This window comes from Sorex fumeus, unplaced genomic scaffold (assembly GCF_029834395.1).
Source record: "Sorex fumeus unplaced genomic scaffold, SorFum_2.1 ptg000131l, whole genome shotgun sequence".
NCBI classification, from domain to species: domain Eukaryota; kingdom Metazoa; phylum Chordata; class Mammalia; order Eulipotyphla; family Soricidae; genus Sorex; species Sorex fumeus.
In genome coordinates this window covers 32,812,996-32,819,540 of record NW_026606188.1, presented here as the reverse complement: position 1 = coordinate 32,819,540, position 6,545 = coordinate 32,812,996, and positions in this window count along the sequence as shown.

Here is a 6,545-nt window from a genome sequence, read left to right as displayed (position 1 = left end):
TTTCATTTTAACTCATGACCCATAAGAAGCACACGAGGTAACAATTAGTACATCCTGTTTTAAAGAGAAAATAAGATTAAAATTGGTTGTCCAAGATAACCTTACTCATGTGTAAAAAAGATGGTATTCTAACCAGGTCCTTCATATTCTGTACCTCCCACTATTTCCACTGCATCTTGCTGTATCTCACTTAAGTTAAATTAGACTAAGTTAACATTTTAACTTAGTCTAATTATCCATAAGTGTATCTGCACATGCCCTGAGAAGATTCAGAGACATTTTGGGGGCTAATTGCTACTTTCCTTTCAACTTGAATTTGGGGGGAAGTGTTTCTTTGTCATTTTGTTTTGTTCTGTTTGTTTTTGTGGTCACATCCTGTGATACTCAGGGGTTGCTCTTGACTGCACTCAGAAATTACTTCTAACAGTGCTCAGGGTACCACATGGGAAGCCAGAGATGGAACCTGGGTGGACAGCATGGAAGGCAACACCCAACCTGATGTACTACAGCTCTGGTCCTAACAACTGGAATTTTAAAGAAACTAAACCCACAAGGCATACTGTTAGCTGGAAATTAGAATCCCGCAAAAATCAAAGATCTTTGCTCTGGGTTGGAGCAATAGCACAGGGGGTAAGGGGTTTGCCTTGCTCCCGATCAACCCGGGTTCATTCCCACCATCCCATATGGTCCCACGAGCACCACCAGAGGTAATTCCTGAGTGCAAAGGACCCAAAAAGCTCCCCCCCCCAATAAAAAAGAACAGACAAGTGTCCAGTTTGGGGCTGGAACAATAGCACAGTGAGTAGGGGATTTGCCTTGCACTCGGCCAAACCAGGCTCGAATCCCAGTATCCCATATGGTTTCCGAAGTACCCCCTGGCATGACTGAAAGAGAAAAAAAAAGTTGCTCTAGGCCACTTGAGAAGCACAGAGGGGAGGGAAGAAAACTAGGTGGGCTCTTTCAGTTCTACAAACACTTGAGTAGTCACTGCTTTTTGTAATTTAAAGTTCTCTTGTTTGCCATTGTTTTTGATGAATCAAGCTTTATAAATTGCATAATATATGTGCACTATCAAATAACACCTTTTTAACAATGTTACAGAGTATGTTCTACCCTTGACAAATTTATTTTAAGAAATTCTCATACACTTTAGGAAGCCTCTCTCAAAGTTTGCCTATACAGATTCACGGCTTAAAACCTCTTAATGATTGGAAAGAAGTGATCGTTGATGTCAAGAGAGGGGTGCGGCAGGGTGATACCATTTCACCGAAACTCTTCAGTGCCACCCTCGAGAACATCATGCGACGACTGGAATGGGAAGGAATGGGAGTGAAGATAGATGGTCGGCAGCTACACCACCTCCGCTTTGCTGATGACATTGTTTTAATAACACCAAACATCAGCCAAGCGGCACAAATGCTGGCCGACTTTGACCGTGAGTGTGGAAAGGTAGGACTACAGCTGAATCTTACGAAGACAATGTTTATGAGAAACAGCCTTGTTCCTGACGCCCCATTCGCTCTCAATGGAACGACCATCTCCGAATGCAACAGCTATGTGTACCTAGGTCGAGAGGTCAACATGAAAAATGACCTGGCACCCGAGCTGCGCAGGAGGAAGAGAGCAGCTTGGAACGCCTTCAAGAACGTCGAAGAAATAGCTAAGAGGACGAAGAACCTCCGGCTCCGAGCACATCTCTTTGATTCCACTGTTCTTCCTGCATTAACATATGCCTCAGAGACCTGGGCCCTACGGAAACAGGATGAGAACGCTATTCAGGTCTCCCAAAGAAGAATAGAAAGAGCTATGCTTGGAATATCACGTTTCACTCAAATGAGAGAAAGAATCCGGAGTTCTGACATCCGTCGACGATCAAGGATCAGGGACGCTGTCTCACATGCCAAGGTGTCGAAAATCAGATGGGCTGGTCACGTAATGAGATTTAAAGACGACCGTTGGACCAGAGCTGTTACTGACTGGATTCCACGGGATGTCAAAAGATCACGTGGCCGCCCACCTACCAGATGGTCAGATTTCTTCGTCAAGATCATGAACGATCGGTCTGAGGCCCTTCATGTTCCCGGAGCGAACAGATGCCATTGGGCTACACTAGCACACGACAGGGACAAATGGAGACGTTACTGGCGCCCGCTCGAGCAAATCGACGACTAACGGGAAGTTAAGTGATTAAGTGATTAATGATTGGACCATACCCTCACTTTTTTGAAATTGGACCATACCCTCACTTTTTTGAAATTCACCAAATAAAATGTAAAGACAAATATTTCTACAATCAAATGAAATTTTTATTTGTGATAACTTTTAAAAGATATAAAAAATGAAATGGCTAAATTATACTTGTGCAACTCAGTATTATGAAATCAGATATTATACTTCTAATAAACTTTCTTTCTTTCTTTCTTTCTTTCTTTCTTTCTTTCTTTCTTTTTGCTTTTGGGTCACACCCGGCCATGCACAGGAGTTGCTCCTGGCTCTGCACTCAGGAATTACTCCTGGTGGTGCTCAGGGGACCATATGGAACGCTAGGAATTGAACCCAGGTCAGCTGTGTGCAAGACAAACACCCTATCTTCTGTGTTATTGCTCCAGCCCCACTTCTGATAAACTTTAAATGATTCTTTTAATTTTAAAATTGAAGGTTAAAATTTTAGGGTGTAGCAATTTGACATTTTTCTTAAATAGAAGGAAATAACCAAATACCTATCAGAAATGGTAGAATTGAAAAACTAAAAGAAAATAATATGCTTTACCTTCTAATATTTCTACAGAAGGCAAAGGAAAAACAGGAATATACAGTGGATAAAAAAATCATATCAAAAAGTCCTACAAAACAATTTATATACTAGAAATTTTCTGCACGGTAGGAAGTTTTTAAATCCCTCTCAACCTTACTTAGGACTCAATGCAAGCAGGATATATAAAATAAAATGTCATCTATAGCTATTTATCCTGAGTCTACTAGGATTTATTGTAATCAGGTTTTAATGCATTCCATTAGCAAAAAATATATATGCCTGATAATTAATATTCTGCAGTTGGCCTAATACTTGTTATTGCACCTGAAGTGTGTACTAGTTGCCCTAAAACATATGCCCTATTGATCCTCACCATTAAATAGGCAATTAGAATATAATAATTAGCCAAACTGAAAAAGAATCCATTAGATGAACCATCAGAATCTAGGAAAATGAAATGTGTCCCTGAAACTGTATGTTATGAATCATCACTCTGCGCAAAGGGAAACAAACCTGAAATGAGAATCAAATCAGTTATCTGTTTCTATAAAATACTAGTAGTATAAATCCCCTTCCTAAATAAGTCTTATTTACTTCTCAAGTTGGTGTGGAACCATTTAGTCTACATGTCGACAGGTCCAAAGTACTCACTCATTTCATTCTCAGTTGGTGGGAAAACTGACTGCACAAGGCTCCAGGAAGCTAGCCCAGGCACACGGCAGAAGCAACAGTAATCAGAACTGCTTCTGGTGGGATATGGCAAATCTGTGCAGCAGTATCCTATATGTAAATCACAAGGCCAAACTCCAATTACAGGAGAGGAATTTGTCTTTCTTTAGTGAGAGGAATTTGTCTTTCTTTAGTGCAGAGTCTCCTGACCCCACGCCTGGCTATCCTCGCCAGGGCCCCTTGGATGGGAGCGGGTTGAGTTTCCCTCCCAGCCCTGAACAGGGCTCCAGCAGCCGAAGACCTCCAGAACCAGCCACCACCATGCTGAGACCAATCTCCACATGCATAAAGGTACCGGCAGAGGAACAAAGGCATGCGGGTGCCGGGGCTGAGATCTCCAAGCCTGCTCTGATAAGGGCTGAGCATCCTCTACCAGGATCCTCCAAATTCCAGTAGGCAGGGGTCACACCCACCAACTGGCCCCCTGGCGTCATGTAATCCCATCAACAGCCAAGACTCAGAGACTATAAAATCCAGCTCCCAGAAGCGCACGGCCGCATTTGCAGCCACGCAACATTTTATTATCTCATTCCTACTTTGGACAAACTGGTTGGCTACCGAATGTAAGCTGCCCACATGGCAGAGTCTGACAAACTCCCCGTGGCATACCCAATATGCCAAATACCAGTAACAATGATGGGTCTCATTCTCCTAACCCTGAAAGAGCCTTGAATATGGCACCTTTTAAAATATCTCAGGGCTAGGACAAAGGAGATGTTACTGGGGCCTGCTCGAGGCAATCGATGAATAACAGGATGGTTGTGATCGTGATCGAGATTAGTGAGAGGAACTGCTAAGTCACAAAACAAAGTTCAAAAGTCAAAGGAGGTGCCTATAATTGGAACAAGTGGTATAATTAATCTACCCTAAAGGAGCTTCTAAATTTATACCTCCACTCATCTTCTTTTGCATCAAGAAACTTATTCCAATGTTATAGTGACTCACAATTCCCTCTAGTGAGTATCTGAGAGGGGACCAAAAAGAAAAAAAACCTAGAATAAAAGTGACCGTGATACCTTAAGGAAAAAAAATAAGCCTTCTACTCTTGTTGCCTTACACTCTGTTAAGCAAATCAGGTGAGATAGGTACATTGAAAGCAAACACTAATTATATATGTGGAATTTAACATTGTAAAATAATTAAATGTATATCAAATAAATTGGTTTAATTAAAATTGAAATAAACATGCAAAATCAATTTGCAAATTATTTTTAAGACCAATGAAGGAAAATCAAGGTTATTTTCAAAACCAGAGCTTTCTTGACAATTCATAAAACATTTTCTTCACAAATGGTCTTTTTTGCTCCCTTATGCTGAACTAGTGATAGGCTTTTTATGGTCCCCAAGCAACTAAGCTTATAAATTGATCACCTCTTTACTTCTAGACCTGACCCATCTACAAGAAAATTTTATGTACTGCATAAGAGAGCATTTTCTAGGACATATAAACCTCTCCTGAGAGTAGGACATAACAGCATAAAAAGGAGAGTAATGGGGCTGGAAAGAGTACATTGGGTAAGGTGCTTGCCTTGAAAGTGGCTGACCTGGGTTGGATCCCTGACATCCCCTATTTTCCCCCCCAAGCCCACTAGGAGGTGATTCCTGAGCACAACGCTAGGAGTAACCCCTGAGCATGACCAGGTATGATCCCAAAACAAACAAACAAAAAGGAGTACAAAGGCTGCAAAATCTCTTGAGACTTAAGCATAGAAGTAAGAGACTATGATTTCCACTGTATTCTATCACTGAGAAAGAAACAAGGCATTTGACATTCAGCAAGATAAAGAACTGAACTCACTTCTTTATGAACTAAACTCTTTTCTTTATGAACTAATCTCACTTCTTTATAAACTAAACTCACTGCTTTATGGTAAAGAACTAAACTTGCTTCTCATAAAAGAAATAAGGTTAGTTCTCTATCCCATTGAATGTGGCAAAGCAACATCACAAAAGGGTCTAAGTATAAATATGGGGAAAATTATTAAGACCAGCATTACAAAGAATCTATCACAAGAGCTGATAATCATACCCATTTCACAATGTTAGCATAAGGATCTGAGAAATAAAACCAAAACATTTAATGAAGTACAATAAGAGTTAACACTTTTCTTTTTAAGTCCATGCAACAAAATTGCAAGTGGGTGATGGATAATCAAACTTATTAGGTCTGTATTAAGGGCCTGGAAGCACATTTTCCCTAGTGATCTACACTTTTCCCACCCAGAATTTTCTTCTAAAATATGCATGGTAGAGGGCTGGAGCAATAGCACAGTGAGTAGGGCGTTTGCCTTGCACTCGGCCAACCCAGGTTCAATTCCCAGCATCCCATAGGGTCCCCCGAGCACCGCCAGGAGTAATTCCTGAGTGCAGAGCAAGGAGTACCCCTTTGCATTGCCGGTTGTGACCCACAAAAAAAAATAAAATAAAATATGTATGGTAGGGGTTGGAAAGAGCACACGATTGAGGGAGACTTGCTTTTACATGTGCAAGATCCTCATGCAGCCCCTACTGCTCCATAGCACACTCCCCATCCCCTAATCTCTGGGTGTAGCACTGGAGGCAAAGTAGATGACTCTGTAGGACTGGAGCAGTTTTGCATTGCTCCAGCATTGGGCTTTCCAGGGCGCTGGGAGAGGCCCCTGGGCCTCTGGATTCTGATTGGGAGGACAAAAATAAGAGGGGAGGGAAGCTTGTGAGTTGACATAAATATATCCAAGATCATATGTATTACATCTACATATTTTTAATTTAAAAGAAAGGAAATTATAATAGAGATTCAGAAAGTTTATATATATATATATATATATATATGTATATCATTCTATATTCACAGTCACCCACACCCGAATTCTCTACTTTTTTTAAATGAGGTGTAATAGCTTAGCATCAGGACAGCCATTTAATCTTCAGGCCACCATGTTACTCCTTTCATTTTTTTGCCTCAGAGCAGAATTCAGAAATAGCCCCTTACAGATGCATCCTGTGATTGTGACCAGTGACTGACACTTCCAAAGAACTGTAACTAAAAATGTAACACTTAAATAATCTTTAAGACCAGTGT